The following is a 21,954-nucleotide window of genomic DNA, read 5'->3' as shown; positions in this document are numbered from 1 at the left end:
TATTGTGTATAACAGTTAATCCTTAGGCTACACTGAGTGCTATATGTACATAGCCTAAGGATTAACTGCTTTGCAGAGAACTGCGTCATTGTTGCATCAACACAACCACAACCTCTAGTCTTAGCTGCCTGCAAAATCTGCTATAACGGGCAGAGAAAGGCCAGGGCGCGGGATCTCCCATTACTCCAATCTCGGATGTCAAATCTCCGCCTCACAAGTAGATAGGTAAGAAGCACCTTTAATATTTGCTCATTTTTCTTTTAAAAAGGCAGCTAAAAAGTTGATAACAATTATTTATAAACCATCAATTGGGCTATAAGATTTTAAAATAATACATGGTGTTTCCTTTTAAGGTTTCTTATAGGCTAGATAAACACAAAAACATGGCCCTGAACACTGGAACACCATGACCTCAGACATATAAAACCATGTCAGACAAGATTCTGATAATACAACTGTACATTCTTTCTGATAAACAAATTAAGCACCATTCTTTCTTTTTTTGCTTAATGGCTAATCCATGTTGTAGTTGATGATATTTTTATGTTTTGCATTCCTCTCCCTGTTGTCATAACAGCACATTGGAGTTCTGTGCAAACATAATGTAGAATAGAAAACAGAACTGACTTCCGCACACAGTCAGCAGGACAAGAGAATAAATAAAATATCTCATTGTATTAATAAATAACGTGAATAAGGACCAGCATGCTTTGCGATGAAGTTCCAACAACGACAACTTAAGATATACTGGAAACTGGAATAATATAAGCACAAATCATATAGTGACGGGAAAAATACTGTAAATGTGTTTCTCTACTTTTTTTAAAGACGGATTTCATTACACTACAAAATTAAGTTCATAAAGTAAAACAAATATATATTATACAATATATAAATTATATCAATACGATATTCATAACGACAGAGTCAATATCTGGAAAGTCAGATAATTAAGTGACTCAATAACAGGAAAAATATACACATTACTATTATTATATCTCTTGTGATCAATAAGCAAAATTAATCAGTTTTCAATTCGGATGGATACGGAAATATCTCTCTATGAATATCTCTCCAATATAGGCCAGCCGGTGTCAAAAATCAATAGGATCTCAGGGTCACACGTAAGCATTCACATGTTATAAATTGTATCAAATTTCAATATGTGAACAGCTTCACAAGGAACCGCATGAGGTCCAACAAGTATCAAGGACATCTAAACGGCATTCAAAATATGTATAGACTGTATATAATAGTATTCAGGATCTAAGTGTTTAGTATCTAAACAGGAATGTTGACTCAATTGTATAATGAGTAGAACAACAAACTGATGAATAATGATGGGAACCTTTTGTTGTCCAGTTTGGTACCATAAAGGGTCCTATAGATACCTTTGAAGCACAGGTCCCCATGGCAGTTCCACTATGATTACCAAGTAAAAGACCTGTATTTTATTCACATTCCTCTTTTTAAATATAGAGAGATATGAGCTACAAAATATTGAAGGTTAACAACATTTTTTAATATTATAAACCACATTACAATAGGGATCATTTTTAACCGTTGTCATACAAGACCACCAACCAACTAGTTGAATTTCCAGAAGTGTCACAGCATTCCATCACATCTGACTAGAGAGATAGATGACGAGGGTCACTATCTCCCTTTTAACGTGCCCCCTTGCACCATATGGTACTAAGCTGTAACACAATATATTGTGAGCACTCAGCATTTTTCATTCATTTAATCTGCTGTTCACTCCACTGTATTGTGAATTTGTGAGTCGCTGTTCGCTCTTCTAGACAGCCCGCTGTCATGAATGGAAAATGGTTATTGCAGCCGCAATATCATTGATTTGGTGGAAGATTAATGGAATTCTCTATAAGTTGTGATCTGATCTTTATTCCTTGGTGTGTGGTTCCCTTCATTGACAGTTTTGTGTCTGACTGCATAGATCTTAAGAATAGATTCCACCGATTCCCAAAAATGTCACCTTTCGTTCCTAAATTTATAGTAGCATCATCTAGCATAGTACGACATATTTAGTGATTTGTATTGTTTGCAGCTTTGCATTGTAAGTTTTGCTTTATGATAATTTGTAGCCCAAATCCACAAAGATCTATCTGCCTGTCTTTCTACAACACGCCTTATGCGTCTCTCTAGGATTATTATTTGGGCAGCACGGTGGCTCAGTGGTTAGCACTTCTGCCTCACAGCACTGGGGTCATGAGATTGGCCTTATCTGTGTGGAGTTTGTATGTTCTCTCCGTGTTCGCGTGGGTTTCCTCCAGGGGCTCCGGTTTCCTCCCACACTCCAAAAACATACTGGTAGGTCAATTGGCTGTTATTAAATTGACCTTAGTCTCTCACTGTGTATGTTAGGGAATATAGACTGTAAGCTCCAATGGGGCAGGGACTGATTTGAGCGAGTTCTCTGTACAGCGCTGCGGAATTAGTGGCACTATATAAATAGATGATGATGATTTGTAATGTCGGGTGGTATGAGTGCCTTTTTATTGTGCAAAACCTGATAAAGGGTAAGGAATATGTGGTTAAAGGATAACGCCATCCAAAATGTAAATGTTTTTTGATGGCACTCAATAATGCCTAGTTTTACTTATTTGGGTTACACCACTCCCCCCGATTCTGGCAGTTGATGGCTCCAAGGGTCCATCAATGATTTCTCTCACTACTATGATAGGATTCTTTCAAACTGTCTTTTATGAATCTGAAACAGTCAATCAGTAGCAGCGGAGAACAGAGCAACATTGGACCATTGGAGTATTCAAGGAAGCAGCCAAGGAACACCACACCAGGTAAATGGAACTATGTAAGATGAGCTCAGGGAGGACGGAAACCTCCCGAGGAGCAGAACCCAGTGGGTGAATTGGAAATTTGGAAGTGTCATTATGAAAAGTGTAATGGGAATGTAAGTGAAGGTAAAACTATCAAATTTCAATCAAAGCGCTAGGGAATTTAGACGGTAAGATCCAATGGGGCGGGGACTGATGTGAGTGAGATCTATGTACATAACTGCGGAATTAGTGGCGCTATATAAATAACTGCTTCTGATGATGATATTAGGCATCAAAAAAACCTCTCCAATGCGGGAGAAACACCTAACTGTCTCGCAATCACCTTATATGCACATGCAACAAAGGAAACACCTATCATCAGTGAAGCATTCACAAACAGCCAATAATAAGTGATTCGCTATTGCTGGCGACTATTCGCTATTTGCGCCTGCCCTTGACCACTCTGAAAATAATAGGGCTTGGAAAGGCATACACAAGCCACTGCAATACAATGGACATTACAATTTCACAATGATGCTTTGCTATTTTAAGTTTGCATTTTATTACTACATAAGACATTTTCTTGTATCAGTGCCATAGTATGTCCCGTCTTTGATAAACCAGTAGGCAGAGGGTTAAATCAATAGACTGCTAGATAACCCTCCAGCTTTGAGGATGTATTGGTGACCAGACCACACAGAGAGTTTCCATGTGCTCTGTGTTTACTGAGCGGTACATTGTGTCAGGCAGCACAGAATCCTCTAATCACTGAATACTGTTCCATTAAATAAAAGCACAAAAAAAATCATTGACAACATGGCAACAGCCGTCATGGCCTGTACTGCATAGTGTTCATACTGAAAACTACAGTATACTGTATATAGGGCAGCTGCTACACTGACTCTGCTCTGTCAGATTGTTGTTAATAGAGAGAACTATGAAGCACTGCTGCCTTTCCTCTAGATATCCACCTTACCTTTCAGTCTCTGGACATAAACAAACACTCCAGCAACATAAGAGAGAGAGAGAAGTAGCTGCACAGACTTCTCCGTACCCAGCCGGCGAGGCCTGCGCTCAGAAGCTTGCACTGTCTGTTTCACATTTTCCAGTCACAAACTTGCAGCCAAGACCCTGCCCAGCCCCTAAGAATTTCCTGGGCTGCTCTCCCTCATTTCTACTGAAGCCTTGCGGCCTCTGTATTACATGGATGCGCTGCCAGGATCTGTCACCACTTCTGGTCTCAGCTGCCTGAAATAAAGATGGGGGGTGGGGAGGGGGACACCTGTTTTACATTACTGAGCTTCCACTTCTTCCTGCTCAGTCCCTGGGGGGTCTGATTTAATGATACCTAACATGGAACTGAACAGGCTGCAAACAAAAGCAAAACACCCCGCTAGATTGCAAGCTCTGCATTCTAGCTTAGGAAAATAGCTTAATAAAATAATTTGGGCTGAGTAAAGTTTATCATGGTCACATGTCTAGTTTATACAACAGTATTTCAATGAATATTCTCACTCGGTAACGTAAGTTAGAGCAGTTATACAGCTTACTAAGCAGAAAAAGAATTTAACATGAACCATATGGGATAAAATCATACTTGCCAACTCTCCCGGAAAGTCCGGGAGACTCCCGAAATTCGGGTCGGTCTCCCGGACTCCCGCAAGAGCTGGCATTTCTCCCGCATCCCACAATTCCCTTGTTAAAATGACGCAATTCACCGAGAATCGTGTCATATTGGCCCCGCCCCCCGCGACAAAACGTCATTTTACTCGCCCATTAGTTACGCCCATCTCCCAGATGTCGCCTACTGAAAGTAGGCAAGTATGGATAAAATGGTGGAGTGGAGAGCAAATATTTATGAGCCAATGTTCCTATTTGTCTGCCTGGCACAGATATTGGCGTACACCCCTCTTCCGCTTTTCGATGTTTGTCTAAGTAGCCACTTTGTGACCTGTGACTAAAAGCGCATGTAAACTAAAATTGTCAAAGTAATGTCTTCTACCAAATTTGAGCCACCCCTACATCATTTACTACTTTAACTTGTTTACTGTTTTCAGCTATAATACTGTTCAGTTATATGTACACAATAATGTGATTCCACTAGGGAAAGCACCTATTTATTGCACTTAAATAGCGCAAAAGGAGTAAATATCTGGCTGCCCTGCACAAGCCAAATGGTTCTGAAACGCTGCCGCATGTTCTATGTACAGCTCAGCTCCGAGGGGGGGTGACAGCGACAGAAAGACCAAGGTCTATTTCATCAGGCTGAGGCTCCACTATAACATAAAGGACCATTAAATAGCTGTACCTGTATATTCAGGTAAGAACAACAGTTGCCACATCTCCAAACATGTCCAAGGAGAGAAAAAAGAATAAATCCACGTAGAGTTTTCCATTATAGGAATTGAAGGTCAGTCCCTGCCCCACTGGAGCTTACAGTCTAAATTCCCTAATATACATACAACAGAGAGAGACTAGGGTCAATTTTGATAGCAGCGAGTTAACCTACCAGTATTTTTTTGGAATGTGGGAGGAAACCCAGGCAAACACGGGGAGAACATACAAACTCCACATAGATAAGGTCATGATTGGAAATCAAACTCATGACCCTAGCACTGGGAGTCAGAAGTGCTAACCACTAAGCCACCGTGCTGCACTGTATTGACCCACGGCCTCCGTACAGGGAACAGCCATAGATGGTCCACCCAAATTAATATAAGCTGGGAATTCTGATTTAGTCTGACAACAAAGACGTTTCCAAGACAATGAAAACCTCTGATCACCTTTAGAGTCTGTGTAGCAGACTAGTAACTGCAGAAAGTATTGTAGCTTGCAGGCAGTGAAATGTCTAATTTTTGTTGAAATCTTATTAAGTTAGGTCAGCTTTGTTAGAGCAATGCAATGAAATAAATAAGAAATGACAATATATTTCTAATGTACAAATTCAATGGGCAAGCAAAATGGAAAAAAAAAAAATAGAGAATAGAATAAATAAAAGGATGCTCTAACAACAGATATAAGCGAACAATACACGTTTAATGATCGTATAGAAAACACTGGCATGTAAACCAAAGATGCATGTCTTCAGAAACAGAAAGGCATTGTTACAATATCACTAAAAAGGCAATTAGGGAATAATACCGTCACCTGTCTGATCTTGTGTACTGTGCTTCTCATTACGTGCAGGGGATATAGAAACATACAGAGACTGCACTGAGATCTTTATATGTCCTTCAGCTAAACTATTTTTTTTTTAACTGCATTAAAATCTATCAGTTTTTAATACCTTACTTACTTTTTACCTCATTGACAATTATGAATTTCAGGCATTTTCTTAAACTGATACTAAACTGATGGTAATAAAAAGAATTTTTGACCTTTAAGCTTATCTTGTTTCTCCTGGCATCATTCATTTTTTGACATATCAATTTACAATCTTATTTATGTTAGGCAAAAAGACTAAGGTTGCAGTCTTTTTTTGTTCACTTGCTTTATAAAGAAGCTCAATATCTGCAATGTGGCGACTACGCAAATCTTCTCCCACTCCTCATCTCTGATGACCGCTGGCCCTCACCAAACTTTCTTACATTATTATTATCCTTTATTTATAAGGCGCCACAAGATGTCCGCAGTGCCGTACACAATACAAGACAGTAGACCATACAGGGTAAAACAGAACAATAAACAAGTTTTACCAAGACTCCTAGGGCTCCAGACATAGCAATTATAGTGAGGCTGAAGCAGAAGAATAGGTATGGAGATAGGAGGGAAGAGGGCCCTGCTCATAAGATCTAACATCCTAAGGGGAGGGCAACAGACAGCAGGCACAAACAGAGTCAGAAGGGATCAAGTCCTGGAGGAGCAAGAAGGGACAGGGAAGAGAGAGGTAAAGAGAACAAGTATGGAGAGAGGGTTAGGTGGATGGCTGGTAGACTTTAAGGAAGAGGTGAGTTTTGAGTGCCCGTTTGAAGGAGCACAGATTAAGGAACAGTCAGATGGAACGTCGGAGGTCATTCAAGTAGAGGGTGGCAGCTCTCGAAATATCTTGGATTCGGAAATGTGAAGAAGTAATCAGGTTAGAGGAGAGGCGACGAGTGGCCGAGCGCAGGGAGTGGGAAGGAGTGCGAATAGGGAGGAGGTTGGAGATGTATGTAGCAGTGGAGTGAGAGAAGGGCCTTGTAGGTGAGGGTGAGGAGTTTGAAAAGCATTCTGTAGGGGAAGGGGAGCCAGTGTAAAGCAAGACAGAGAGGGGAGGCAGAAGAAGAGCGGCGTGAAAGGAAGATAAGTCTGGCAACCTCGTTAAGTATAGAACGAAGGGGGGCAAGGTGAGAGCAGGGAAGGCCGTTGAGGAGAATGCTACAGTAATCAAGACGGGAAATGATGAGTGCAAGAATGATGGTTTTAGTTGCATCCTCAGATAGGAAGAGCTGAATGCGGCGATGTTCCATAGTTGAAGTGAAAAGATTGGGCAAGGGATTAAATATGGGGGGTAAAAGAGAGGGAGGAGTCAAGGGTGAAGCTTAGGCAGCAGAGTTGGGGGACAGAAGAGATGGTGGTGTTATTAACAGTGATAGAGAGATCGGGGGGATGAGAGTCTACAAGGAGGGAAGACCATGAGCTCTGTTTTAGCAATGTTTATTTTGAGAAAATAGCACACCATTATACCAGTCTGTGATCCACCACACCATTATACTAGCCTGTGATCCACCACACCATTATACTAGCCTGTGATCCACTTCACCATTATACCAGCCTGTGACCCACCACACCATTATACCAGCCTGTGATCCACCACACCATTATACTAGCCTGTGATCCACCTCACCATTATACCAGCCTGTGAGCCACTACACCTTTATACCAGCCTGTGACCCACCACACCATTATACTAGCCTGTGATCCACTTCACCATTATACCAGCCTGTGATCCACCTCACCATTATACCAGCCTGTGACCCACCACACCATTATACCAGCCTGTGATCCACCACACCATTATACTAGCCTGTGATCCACTTCACCATTATACCAGTCTGTGATCCACCACAACATTATACTAGACTGTGATCCACCACACCATTATACCAGCCTGTGATCCACCACACCATTATACCAGTCTGTGATCCACCACACCATTATACTAGCCTGTAATCCACTTCACCATTATACCAGCCTGTGATCCACCACACCATTATACCAGTCTGTGATCCACCACACCATTATACTAGCCTGTGATCCACTTCACCATTATACCAGCCTGTGACCCACCACACCATTATACCAGTCTGTGATCCACCACACCATTATACTAGCCTGTGATCCACCTCACCATTATACCAGCCTGTGAGCCACTACACCTTTATACCAGCCTGTGATCCACCACACCATTATACCAGTCTGTAATCCACCACACCATTATACTAGCCTGTGATCCACTTCACCATTATACCAGCCTGTGACCCACCACACCATTATACCAGTCTGTGATCCACCACACCATTATACTAGCCTGTGATCCACTTCACCATTATACCAGCCTGTGACCCACCACACCATTATACCAGTCTGTGATCCACCACACCATTATACCAGCCTGTGATCCACTTCACCATTATACCAGCCTGTGATCCACCACACCATTATACCAGCCTGTGACCCACCACACCATTATACCAGTCTGTGATCCACCACACCATTATACTAGCCTGTGATCCACTTCACCATTATACCAGCCTGTGATCCACCACACCATTATACCAGTCTGTGATCCATCACACCATTATACTAGCCTGTGATCCACTTCACCATTATAGCAGTCTGTGATCCACTACACCATTATAGCAGCCTGTGACCCACCACACCATTATAAAAGCCTGTGACCCACCACATCATTATACCAGCCTGTGATCCACCTCACCATTATACCAGCCTGTGATCCACCTCACCATTATACCAGCCTGTGACCCACCACACCATTATACCAGCCTATAATTCACCACACATTTCATTAGAACAGCCTGGGAACCAGCACACCCTGCACAAGCCCTGTCACTCACACAGATTTCACCAGCCCTGTGGCTCAGGGTTGGTCAAAATACTCCACATTTAAAAACAGATTAATTACATCAAAGGCAAACACCGCTAACACCCACCTCCCACTCAATCCCATATTAGCTACAGGATATGCACACTGTCCTTGGCATACAATGGAAGTAAACAAACATACTTTTGTCATGCAGCTGATACCAGCCAATAATCGGACTGGTAGTAATGTGATTGAGGAGGGGTATCACGTGCTGATCACGTGAGGTTGATCCTCCTTAATTGTGAGTTTTACTTCAATAACCGGCTCAGCTGGCTGAGAGACCCTTACAGAAAACTGACAGGACCAATCAGAGAATATGAGGCACGTTTTGTAATCTCATTGGATCAGGAGTGTATAAGTTATACACTTTTCTTTTAGAACTTTATTTCAATCATGTATACGTCTATTACTCTAAAATGCTGCGCTAGATACACCCCTTTGTGTTTTTCTTACATTTTTCGGAGGTTGTCTACTGTGAGCAGGGTGTCCCTCGTAGGGAACATATTGAACTTTTTGGGTACGATATTAAACATTGTTTTTTTATGGAATAATTTCAGAGAGTACAACTGACAGAAATGTATAGGACTGTTCAAGCTACTTTATAAGCAACTTCACTCAGAGACGTGGGGTGTGGCTTCGAGGCCCGCAAATGAGAATGCGTCTAGTGATGCTTTCCGCCTGCGACGTTGGCTCCCACTCTGCCCTTGTAAACAAATGAGTCTCTAATGCTTATATACCTGCCCAATACAGTAGAGCAGAGCTAGGCTCTACGGAGGTGATGGAGAAGCGTCACCAGGTCACCCCCCCAAATAAATTGGGGGTGACCTGGCGACCCTGATTTTAATTATTCTATTTGATAGTTATTGGTCATTTGTTGCCCCCCCTTCCCACCCCCCCACTAAACAATATTAAATAAAAAAAATAGTCAATCTGGACAATCTGTCTGAACTTTGCTGTGTAATTCTACCACTTAGGGCAGTGATGGGAAACACTTGTTTAAAATTCCTTCTGATATTTTATTACAGATAGGTGTCTCTTTCTTTGATTAAATATATAGTGTGGCAAGAGCCCGCTACTGCTGAAGCACACGCGAACAACTTCTTCCTTTTTATGTAGTTTTATTGTCAGGATGGTTTAAAATGTATTTGACACCATATGAATTTCACAGCAGATATGGAGACCCTAAACGCTAGCTAGACATAGACAATCTCTTGCAAGACCAGCCAGCTTCCCCAGCGTTGGTGCACAAATGACACAAACAAGCTTTTATACATGATACTTCTCCCCCAGCCCTAGCTTGATGGGCAGGTGACACACCCACCTTCTCTTTAAGAGAAAACGCCCATCATTGGCTCTGTTTGCACTAACATACACACCCTGTCTGTTTGCTGAGAGGAAATCATGTAAGTTAACAAAACTTTAAACTACACATAAGTTTTTACCTGGTTTAATCTCAACCTAGGTGCATAACTGCGCCAATGTTTTATTCTGCTTGTATGTTTTCCCTGCATCTTGTCAGATAAATGCCTCCCTTTGTTACAATAGTTTTGGTTTATTACTGAGATTAAGAGCTAGATTTACTAAGCTGCGGGTTTGAAAAAGTGGAGATGTTGCCTATAGCAACCAATCAGATTCTCGTTGTCATTTTGTAGAAGGTACTAAATAAATGAAAGCTAGAATCTGATTGGTTTCTATAGGCATCATCCCCACTTTTTCAAACCCGCAGCTTAGTAAATCTAGCCCTAAGTCTATATTGTTGCCTATCACTGGCTTGCATGTGCAACACACTGAATAAGTATTTCAAGAAATAGTTTTTCATTTCTAACCTTTTAAGTTCACTTCAGGATACCCTGAAACACAACACTAGCGCCGATAATCGAATTTATTGCAGTTTAATAGCATCAAGGTATAAACGAAAATATGAAAATCTCACTAAGGAATAAAATATGCCTGACCTAATTCAACTGTATGCAAATGTCACCATATATAGATAAAGCATAATAATAGTAATACTGTAAGAAAAACAATGTCTAAAATTTATTTAGGCCATCTTTACAGCTTCTTTGAGTTTGTGTGTACAGAGAAAGGAAATTAAAGTTAATTATTGAATAGCGTTATAAAAATAAATTTCTTGGGTTGACAATGTATCGAGCCGGAGCCTGCACAGTCTTCACCTAACGTATTACTGACTTTGCTCATTTGTTAGACATTTTTATTTTGGTAATAACATCACCCGGTTGATTTTTATGGGTATGTACTCATGGACACTATAACACAATGACATGAGTGTTGATAATCAATGTAAGAAACGTTGCACACTTCAGAAGCAACAGTAACTTAGAATGAACAGTTTGATATTTCTCCAGAATGTAAATGATTAAAAGATTCTATGGGGGGAATTCAATTTAAGGAAAGGTCCCCTAGGAGACTTGAGCAATATGTGACTGCGCACACTTTTGGGTATTACGGTACCTAAAACATTCCCCTTCTACAGGGGGAATTCAATTCAGCGGGCAGTCCCTTAGGAGCCTCACTCGTTGCGTCTCAGCGGAATGTTCGGTAAGTAGCGATGTAATACCTGGAAGTGTTCATAGCTGCACAAGGTTCCTATGGGACCTAACGCTGAGTTGAATTTTCCCCTATAAGTATGTAACAAAGTAAGAAGACTCTTTAAAGACATAGATTTTCCTTTGATTGTACTATATTTTATAATTCACAGCACGTCAACAAAGTGGTAGAGAACACATTAAACTGACAAAATCCTCATCCTTTTCCTGCCAAGTAATTTATAATAATTTTTCCCATAACATTAAACATGTAATCTACGATGTCTTTGTCAAAGCAGAAAATATTGTGCAGCTAAGAAAAACATTAACTTGAGCTTGGGGATGGCTTAGATCAGACCTGCAAACATTTCATCAGATGTTAGAAGCCAACAATTTATATCTTAAAATGTGCGATAAGTCTAAAAAAATTGGGAATGTTCTATGCACATTAGCATATGTGCCTGGAAAAATACATTCATTGTACAGCATACTAAAAACAGATCATATGTATCCATAACACAAGCTTTCCACAGATCCGGCTGAATATTCCAACATTAGCAAATGGTCCAAAAAGATTATCGAAGACCAAAATGTTTTCCTTGAAGCCAGTGCTATACCTCTCGAACTTTCTTACCCCCTCTACTCTTAAAATTAAACACACTCAGTTTGTCCATGTTTTAAATTTTGCTAAGGGATAGATCATACTTGCCTACTCTCCAGGAATTTCCGGGAGACTCCCGGAAGAATAAGCAAACCTCCCGGACCCTGTAAAATGCTGAAATTCACGGTATTGAATAGCGGGGGGTGGGGTTTAATCGTGTCATTAAGCCCCGCCCCTGCTGTGCAATACCTTGAATTTCTCTTTTTCATGGTAAGGGCGGGGCTATAGTGACGTAAATACATCGTCACGCCCACTCCTACCCTCTGTCACATGATCTGTACACCGATCTCCCTGAGTACAGATTTAAAAAGTAGGCAAGTATTTTCTGATTTACCAGTGTAAGATTACCACAGTTCCACTACCTATTAGTTCTGTGAGTGAAGCTTTCCTTGAACAAGTTGTTTCACTAATACCAACTACCGCTACTTGTCTCCCATAACTACCCTTCTACCAGTTGCTTTTTAGAATTTGTTACGGTAAAGTGAATTTACATATTGATTTATCTCTCCAGACTCAGGGACACGTAATACATCCCCCATTCTATCCCTACAATTTTTTACTAAGTGAAACTACTGTTGTAATGCGTCCATCAGGAGGGCTCCTTTTATATCTGCACGTCGGTAAAATCTGCAGCCGCTTCGCGGGAGATTAAACAGAGCCTGACAGGGTCAAGGGAATGAAGAAAAGCACAGCTTATAATGCACGTCCCTCGTCTGACATTAATTACTGGAGACCACAGGAACACGGGATAGAAGAGGATGGTTCAGTAGAAGCGGAATAAGTAAGAGCAAGTGAATCCATTAGAGACTTCTGATAAGCCTATCACTATCTTACAGCATGCCGCTATCGTTTCTATGCACTGTTCTCTACAAGGTAAAACAATGAGGGTGCTGTGGAATTTCATCCAGCAGAGCTAAAGCTCTTATATCTGTACGTTAAGCTCAAAGAGAAGGAAAAACAATAAACTTTTGTTAACTCTTTTCCTACAAGAATTGCCGCTAGTCTACAACAAGGCAGTGACGGCGGTAGCACTGGGACTCACTCTCCAAGGGGACATCAGAAAAAACATTTTCATTGGTTCCAGTAAAGTAATCCCTCAAGGTAGCAGGTGACAGTGGCCAAACCATACTTGCCCACTCTCCAGAAATGTCCGGGAGACTCCTGCAGGATTCCCCTCCCCTCTGGGATCTCCCGTAGAGTGGGGGAAAAAAATCTTGACAATTATGGCCTAAACTAGATAACAATGAGAAAATACCCAGAGCAAGAGGGTTCAGTACAGGCAGTACATTATTAATGCCAGAATACAAGCTGAAGTTCATGGCCGTGAGCAGAAAGGACTGGTCAGAAACTGGATCAGTAACGAATTATCAGTAAACAGAGAGCAGACAAAAGGATGGTCAAAATCAAACCAAAACAAGATCAGCAATGGTCATTCAGATAACCATCAATATAGTAAAGTTAAACTACCTGTTGCTCCGGCATGGAACGTTCACTGAGCGTATTTTTAAATCCAGTACCTGCTATTTTTGAAGCCACAATGACAATGACATTCAGCCAAATGTTCAACAGGAATAGGCAGAGATCCGACAGCTGGACAAGTTAATGCCACTGCACGCCCCATGTTACATAGATGTTTTGTACAAGCCTTTGTTACCCATTGCTTCATAGGGCTGCCATGTACATTGTATTACTGGGAGGTCTAGTCTCCTTTTGGAGATGTTTATTTGCATATTATACCCAGGTAATGTGGCTTAAAAATCTCTCCAACTCTTCTCATTGTTTTAATGAGAATGTCTATATAGCTCAGTTCACATGCTGGACAAAACAAAACAAAATCTTCCCATCTCTTCTCATTGTGTTAGACTGACTGTCTACACATATCACTTTACTTCCTGGCCACAATAACCTACCCTGTAATCACGACTCCAGTCTACAAGCCTAGCACTGTGTCAGCACTCAGCACAAGCTTCTGGTTAAAGCCACAATGAGAAAACAAGAGGATAGAGAGTATGTGTTTCATTTATGTGTCAGGTAACTAAACACGTAACTCTCAACCGTCCCGACTTCAGCGGGAAAGTCACGAATTTAGGGCTCTGTTCCACGGGTGGGAATGTCGGGGAGGGGTAGCTAATGGGCAGCCTAGTGCTTTACAGTGCTAGGCAGCCCTCTGGGACCTTAGCCCCCCACCCCACTGGGGGCATGGTCACGCCCTCATCTTGTCATAGCCACGTCCCCGCCCCAATACCTGGGACTCACAAGCTGGGAGGTATGCTAAGGTGCATGTCTCTCTTTCACATTAATATATATCAAGGGCTGTGTATTACAGAGCTGAATAATATACATTAAATAACCAGAGAGTTTATACATAACCAAATGACTGTCACTCCTCTGCAGCAGGAGGAGGGCATACACTGGGATAGACAGACTTGTTTTGCAGAAATGCATTGTGTGGATTGGTTGATTCATACACAGGGGCGGGGCTAGTAATGTCACGGCAAGGCAAGTCTTAGCTCTTTGACATGAGGGCCCTGTCCTAGAGGTGTGCGAGGCGTTTCAGCTTAGTGCAATGGGGAGGAAAAAATTACTTTTTAAGAGAACTGCAGAGGAATTTTAGGATAATACTAAATATTACCTCCATGGTTCTTATCTAAAAATTCCAATCCTAAGGTTTAATAATCCTTATTCATTTTTTTTATTGCATTGATTGTCAGTGCTCAAGTGTGATAAAGGCACAATTGGTAAAAAAAAACAGATAAGTGAAAAGTCAGCTTATTACAGAAACGACCTCTATATGTCAACTATGGACCAAGTGTCTTCACAAGTATGCCCCGCATCCACCATCATGTGTTACCACTTTTGTGCCCGATGCACAGTATGGGCCTGATTCATAGTTGGACACCAATCTGCATACTTGCCTACTCTCCCGGAGGCCCCAGAATTTTGGCTCCTGTGTGGAGGGGTGGGGCCTAATGATGGGATTTGCATCATTAAGCCACACCCCTTCATGCAATGCCACAAGTTATGACAGCGGAGTTACGGTGATGTGATTGTGTCACCACTGTACCAGTTTGCCAGTTGCCGTATTCTCAGCTCCAAAAAGTTGCAAGCAAAAAGAGCGTATCTTGAAAATACTATTTTCAACCATATTCAGAGCCGTACACATCTCAAGATATGTCCAACTCGTTATTAGTAGCATAATGGGCAGATCTACACCAAGCAAAAATATTGTGCATGTACGCCCACATGCAGAGCCTTATTGTCAAAGAACAATAGTAGCATATATGTTTTTATGAAAGAACAAAACACTAAAATTGTTGATGTTGAAAACAAAAGATTAGTTTATGAGTTTGGCTATTACTGCCATTAATACTGTATGTACCACTCAATGGGAGTTTTTATAAATATTTGATTCTTTTGTTTGGCTCTGTTTGTTCCATAAAGCTGATGAGCCCTTAGAAAAGTGAATGCACAATGAACCTGCATTATGTGAGTTTAGCTTTCAATGAGCTTCAACATAGACAGCACTTGTTAGTGCAGCATTTGTCATAATAAATATATGCGATGTGTCCACAACACAGACTGAGTAGAGGCACAAGATGGCTTTTTACATTAGTGACAGCAGGTAGACGCGCTGGAGTCAACCAGGGACACGTCTCAATTTTGGCTTTGCCTCCTTTGTGACAGCGCATCTCGCATGCTGATTGCGATATGATGTCTCTCCCCCATCGCTATCTATAACAGTGAGTCAGTAACCACCAGGCCGGCCAGCTGCACAGAACTCGGCCACGTAAGTGTCAATGTAGCACCTGCTACACAGCTGGAGAAAAATCAACCCCTTCATAGCTAAGATGAACCAGACTAAGGGGCATATTTAAGAAAGCACGATAGTGCTTTTAACGGGTCATTAAGGTGCCTCCTGTCCTCCGCAAATTTATTAAGGGTGCATCGCAGCAGATGTCATGGATATCTGCTGCTTTGCATTCCTCTTCGTTTTTGGGAGCAGTCACCATTCAACAGAATGGTGACTGCTCCTGGCCGCAATCTAACAAGTCCCGAAAAAACATTTTTTTCGGGAACTTGAAGCTGGCGTACATCATCGGAATGGAAGAAATCTAATGCTGTCAGCTCTGCTCCGAAGAGCAGAGCTAGTCAGCGCATGTGTGGAGGGATCACATGATCCCTCCCTGTCACTCAGCGCGCTCTCTCTGCAACTATCGTTGCAGAGACAGAGAGGGGATCTGTGTGCGCATGTCCAGTTCTTGGAACTTGACATGCGCAATTGAAGAATGAAAAGAACGAGGAGAAGACCTGGAGACAGCGCTTCCGAAGAGGGGGGTAAGTATGATTTTTTTTTGTCACTGAAACAGCAGTTTTTCGGAACTGCTGTTTCTGTGCAGGGCTGTACATAAATGTGAGAAATAGTTCAATCCTTATCATTGCGATAAGGATTGAAAACTACTTTTCACTTTATGTGAATATTGATAAATGTGCCCCTTAAGATCTCCATGGATCCACACCGAGTGTCCACTCTGGCTGTGTTACGGAACACCACAGTCAAATGGTCACATTTCTTAACGAGCAAAGAGCCCTAATGTCAGCGAAAATGGGTGTTTTCGACCTCGTTAGGGCTCATTTTCGCATTGCCCAATATATGAAAGGTGCTGTCGGTAAGATTATGTTTGGGAAGGCGATTTAATTCCTACATGCCACCTTAGGCAAGGTGGCCTCCGGAAGAACCAAGGGGAGGTGGGTCTGTTGGTTCGGGGCTCAGCAAATCTTGTCATTTGGCCCCACCCCTAAACTGTCATCACAATTTCTAGCCTATTACAGCAGGGAGCAGGGGCCGCGATGACACGTGAATCTCGTCCTAAGCCCCGCCCCCGCCACTTAAGTAATGAAGTGGCCAGGAACCAAGAGGTTGCCCTGCTCTTCCGGCAGTCTGGGAAGACGCCCAGAAATCCGGCAGCCTCACAGACATTCTGGGAGAGCAGGCAACTATGATTTAAGTATTGCGGCGATACTTGTACCACCACGATGTCTGTTCTATTAAATTGCGAGAACAGAACAAAACCATTAAAAAATGCTTGGTATCTGAATAAAGCTATATTTAATGTATACAGCTTTTTTAATTTTGAAATAAATTATACGCTTTTTTTAAACATATAAAACATATTTTTATAGACTTGTAGCTGCATTGTGCATGTGTGAGCTGCCAAACCTTCCCTTGCCTGCCCAAATCTGCAAAGATTGACCCAACAAAGCAGTAAGTTAACCATTACAGCTCCTATCCACTATCACACAGCTATTTATTTTTTTTGCAAAATTTTGGTTGGTAAGAACTGTCCCTTTTTTTATCACCAAAATAAGTGCCCAAAAAAATAAAATGAAACTTTTTTTTTTGCAATGAGATCCCTCAAAAAGAAATAGATCCCAAAGTCGTAAAATGGTAAACAGGGCACTACTTAAAGTGTAGTTGTCGTGCAGTTGTGAACAATCTATTAACATTCAGTTGTGGGTGGAATAGTTATACCCCATCCCAGAAGTTTACTTGATGTCACAAGCTGTTTCTCAGGTGCGCATTGGGAATGTTTCTGCCAGTACATGCGCCGCTCACTCTCTCATGGATGGTCATAAATATTTATACTCGCTCCAAAGATGCTCCGGCTTCATGCAGACAAGTACAAAGGTGAATATAGAAGATACTGCACAATTCTAACACAGTAAATGTAACAAATGTCTAGTTATTTGTTGTCCAGTTACATGTTTAGTATACAGTTGTATGTAAAGCTGGGCACATACTACAGACTTTTCATCCAATTATCGTGCTGATCACATGATAAACGACCGTTAGGTCAGATAGCGCATTAGTGTGTACGCTCCCACGATCATGCTTTATCGTACCAAAGCTCATCGTATTGTTTCATTTGGTTTTAGAAGCTTCCTAAAAATCTCTATCAACGTTGGAGCGATGTTGGGCAAATGTGGCAGTAATTTTCTGTAGTGTGTACCCAGCTTAAGTGAGAGATCTGCTGTAAGATTTTACAGAGCAGAACCTTTAGTTGGGGTAAAAACAGTTGCAAGGCTGAGACTGAATAATAAGCAATACAGCAAATCAGTTTCTTGTACTTTACATTGACGCTGTACTGACTCCATGATACATGCATAATTATTATCATTGAATCAGAAATATGTAACCTTGGTCACAGCGCTGCAAGTCAGCAATGCTAACCACAGTGCCACAATGTCGTCCATTGTTGTCAAATGTACCTAATTTCCATGGACAGTCCCAGGTTTCAGAGATTTGTCGCTTAACGGATTTAGGCAGGACAGTCCTGATTGGAGGGGACTGTCCCACCAGTTAGTACCATTATACTAACTGACGCTATGATGATAAGTACAGTATGTCCCGCTCACATTGGTAAGCATGTTACACACACCTACCACTAGTGGGCACCATAGTTTAAAGAGGATAGAAGTTCGAGTTGGCCTAGTTCTTTGGAAGCGCTAAGCACACCACCACGCGGGGTGAACAGTTTACTTTTTTGTGTGCGCGCTGCCCTGATTTGGACCAGGACCAATGTTGGAAGATTTTAATGCACATTATATCACAATCTGTGTCATTCAGAGGACACGTTGGTATGATATACAGGAGTCTTGTTCAAATTGTTCTTGCTGCTTTTTCTTATTACTCTGGTTCACAATTAATTCTTTTGAAAAGCAAAACAAAATCAGGCACCCCTGGCCAATACCTACAGCAAGATCACCCAATGAATGTCCCACCCAAATTTAATTAGAGAAATTATGTAAATCTCGCTCCACATTCAATAAGCTGCCCGGATGCTGATCAGGTTATTTGGGACAATAGACACACAAGCAGATTAATGAGCAATTTGCTCAAATTGCGTTGATCAGGTTGTACAACCACAGTGGCTCTCAGGGGGCTGATTCATTAAGGAACGTAAACGATGATACGTTCCGTATTTTGCAGGAAATTGCTCTGCGAGTGCTCAGAAACGGATTATACGTCAGTGAACGCAATTCATCCAGGAACGCAAAGAACACTTCCAACTGCCTACGAATTCAAGGGCAGAATAGGGGAGGGAAGGTGCGTATGTCCGTAGTCAATGTACAGTAAGGGTGAGCCAGGTCCAGCGCATGCACATTAGTCCGATTGAAGCTCTGGGCATCTCCCAGGTATGTTTTTTTTTAACTGTATCGCTTGCACAAGCTACGGGGCAGGTGTAAGTGCTGAGTGGTAGTGAGGACGGTCATGTATGCAGCTAGAACATGTTTTGTAATTAAGAGCAATGTATAAATGAAAAAAAATATCAATGTATTTTTTATTAATAATTATATTATTAACAGGTGTTAATATTTTTTTTTCCCCCTGCGCGTTCTGATGGGACTTTATGTTGCACATACGCATTGTGTGTATGCTGTGTCTGCCTGCATACAGCAAGTGCCTTATAGATAGAGCCGTACTTATACCCGTATCAAACTAAAAATATTTCTCCAGATCCGTTTGGACTTGAACATGGGCGTAAAAACAAAAGCAAATTGCGCTCACTTTGCGTTCCTTGATGAGTCAGATCCATGGTGTGTATGTTCTACTGAACCTCCAGGCCCGCCGGTGAGACAACAAAGGCAGCCGTGGTTAGGAGCGCCATTACTACACGTGATCAAATCCGCACCGATGAGATCAGAGCCATGCTAAGTAATGATTGGTTAATAGAGTAAAGAAGATCAAATTGACCAATAGAATTGCACCGGGTAAGCAGCTATGCCTTGATCTCCTGTAGCACTCACAGATCACTTGTACTTTTTTATCCGGAGCACTAGTTCAGGCATCGCCTGACGCAGACTTTAACTGCACTGATAAAATAAAATAGCATTACCTGATTCATAAAATATTAGTGGGACAGGATATAGTACTTCAAATAAAAAATTGATTTATTCTCCATCTCCATCTTTTAAACCGTCCGGGCATTTCCTGTGGAGCTTAAGAGCCATTTACACGGTTCTAAGGAGGGTTTTCTATAAAAGTGGAATAATCTGAAGTCGTTCTTAAAAATATCTTTGATGGAACGACTAAAACATTTTACACCATATTATTTTAAAAAGTCTTTATCAAGGATGTAAAAAAAACTCCCTTTTTAGTTCTTAAAGAATACAATCTTTCCTGCGCTTTCTTAGGAAAATAGACGTTTTCAGACAGGATAAGGGAAGTGCTGATTCATTCAGGAACAAATACCAAGATATAATAATACATAATATCCTGATAATAATAATAATAATAATAATAATAATAATTATTGTGTATTCTGTATAAGTGACATCTTATTGTAGCTTTACCTAAAGTCCACGTTTTTCTCACTAACATAGTTAGAGGGTTAAGTGAGTGTTGTAGAGGATGGTGATATAAGGTTATAGAATTTGCAGTAGACAGACCAGTAATCATAAGGACAAGTTAAAGAATCTTTTACAGTCCTCTTCTTTTATAGAATATCCTCCTCATGTTAATAGTGCTGTTATGTGTCATGTGGACCGTGAGGGAGTAAAACTTTTGTATTCGCAAATCCTCCTGGAGTCCTTTCATCTTATCTGAAAGGAAAAGGATTCTCCTCACCTCCATGGAGAGGAGGCTTTGATAATGTGATTTTTGTTCTCACGGCCTGTCACCCGCTACGCAACAGCGCGATTCACGTAATTGCGCAGTGGAGGGTGGGGCACCGACTACGCGATTTGGTAAGAATCGCCTCTTGACGTCAAGTATGTATAAAAGACCGCCCACAGCCTGGCTTGCATTTACTTCACTAAATAAATGTATTCTACTAGCAATTTAAGTTATTACTCATTGTTAATGTTATCAGGCATAGACATACCCTCAAATGTCGTGATTTGAAGGAACTATCTCGTCCAGTTAGGATATTGTCCCCACTGGAACGGTCAGGAGTTATGGACCGGCCACATAGGTCCTAACATTTGGGTAGGCAGCACCAGGATGGGGGCATGGCCAAAAACTGTGGAGGTGATTCATGGCAAGATGAGGGCGTGGCACCATCATAGGGATGTAACCACACCTTTGGGGCGTGCCTACCACTAGGTTCCCCCTTCCCTTACTCCCAAATACCTTGATTCAGCTGTGAAAGATAATACTTCCCTACTTTCCCACTGATCAGGACAAAGCTAGAGGGGCAGAGCCCTCAAATCAGGACTGTCCCTCCTAAATCGGGATGGTTGGTAAGTATAGGGCATTTCCAGGGCTATTATAGTGGAGGGAGGGAGGTTGAGGGCAGCACAGCTTTTCAGAGGGGCAAGCACTTTGGTTCAAGACAGAACTAAATGTTGGAGGTTTGCATACATAATGAAAAGACTGATGGAAAACCAAGGGGTAGCCGGCCATTCTTGCAAAATTGCCACCCTAAGCCAGGAATGCCAACAGCTTTGACACTTATTCTGAACATAAAGACATCTCAGGTAAACTTACCATTCCATACCTCTCAGGAGACTTCCAAGATAAAGATCATAATATCCTTGGCAGTGGAACTATCAGTCACCTCTGCATTTTCTGAAGACGCTCCAAGGAAGCCCAACAATGACTGTCAGCTCTTGCTCCCTGGAGATCCCTCAGCAAGCATGCAACTTACTCAACTGGCTTCTCTGATGGATAAGAGGCTTTTTGTGACAGCACAAATTATTAAAATCTCACAAGCCCAGGGGACAATCATTCCCCAAAGACCCTTCACTTGCTTCTGTAAATCTCCAGGGTTACAAGATTTGAGGATTATTTACTACATAAAAATAGATTTCACATTTTAAATATAAGTACCCATAAACCCATATTGTACATGCAATAACAGAAAAAGA

The 21,954-nt window shown here is 41.6% G+C and overlaps 1 protein-coding gene across 10 annotated transcripts in view; it reads right to left on the bottom strand.

Moving 5' to 3' along the window:
• Window positions 1-21,954, bottom strand: part of SGCD (sarcoglycan delta) — a 495,352-nt gene that overhangs the window by 142,639 nt on the left and 330,759 nt on the right. The window contains exon 1 of one of the 10 annotated variants that reach the window (XM_075210136.1): window positions 3,772-4,007. The exons of the other annotated variants lie outside the window; for them this stretch is intronic. The gene's annotated coding sequence lies outside the window, so the exon portion shown is untranslated. Of the gene's footprint in view, window positions 1-3,771; window positions 4,008-21,954 lie in introns of those variants that run through there. 10 annotated transcript variants of the gene reach the window in all.

The sequence above is a fragment of the Mixophyes fleayi genome, chromosome 4, assembly GCF_038048845.1.
Source record: "Mixophyes fleayi isolate aMixFle1 chromosome 4, aMixFle1.hap1, whole genome shotgun sequence".
In the NCBI taxonomy this organism is placed as follows: Eukaryota; Metazoa; Chordata; class Amphibia; order Anura; family Limnodynastidae; genus Mixophyes; species Mixophyes fleayi.
This window is presented reverse-complemented; position numbering and strand designations above follow the sequence as displayed.